Genomic DNA, 902 nt, shown 5'->3' with positions numbered 1-902 from the left:
TAAGAAAAACATGCAAACTTGAGTAAAAGTTTCATACCTGCTAATTGCAAAAGTAAAAGTACTTGTACATACTTGTTAAAGCAGTTTTAGTGGAACCAGTTGACATAACTTGGTTAAATAAATTCAACACTTAAGTTTTTTAGAGCACATCAACAACTCCTTTCATKATGAGTGAAGTGAAGTGAAGGATGTTGAGAACAGTCAGAGTCAACCCACAGACCAGCACCAAAGACCTACAACATCATCTTSCTGCTGATGGAGTCACTGTGGAGTCACTCAAAATCTACTGAGGCATTCATGCAGAGGAACTAGGACAACATTCTGGAATGGCCATCTCAGTCCCCAGATCAGAGAGCTGCCCATGCTCAGAAACCATCAAATCTGAGTGAACTAGAGATGTTTTGTAAAGAAGAATGGTCTAAAATACCTTCAGCCACAATCCAGACTCTCATTAAAAGCTATAGGAAGTGTTTAGAGGCKGTTATTTCTGCGAAAGGAGGATCTACTAAATATTGTTAGGTTATTTTTTGGTGTCCAAATTTATGCACCTGCCTAATTTTGTTTAACCAATTATTGTGTCAGAGTGGACATTAAATTACCCCTTAAAAAGAAATAAACCAGACACAGACATAAGTATTCAGTTTAAAACAGTTTTCTCTTTGCAAAGAGTGAGAAGTTTCTGAGGACGCTTAAAGACAGGTCTCAGCAGAAAGTTCTGACCTTGGCTGGGAAAAGCTGTACAATTTATAATAAACAGAGCACAGAGAGAAACATCTTGACCAATCACAGGGTTGCTTCTTATCAGTTAGTGCAGCTCAAAGCTGCAGAGATGAAAATTATGGCAGCAAGAAAGACATATTTAATACAGTTGATTAATGCAATAGGATCAAATATAAAAAATG

This window comes from Austrofundulus limnaeus, unplaced genomic scaffold (assembly GCF_001266775.1).
Source record: "Austrofundulus limnaeus strain Quisiro unplaced genomic scaffold, Austrofundulus_limnaeus-1.0 Scaffold104, whole genome shotgun sequence".
NCBI lineage: Eukaryota > Metazoa > Chordata > Actinopteri > Cyprinodontiformes > Rivulidae > Austrofundulus > Austrofundulus limnaeus.
This window is presented reverse-complemented; position numbering follows the sequence as displayed.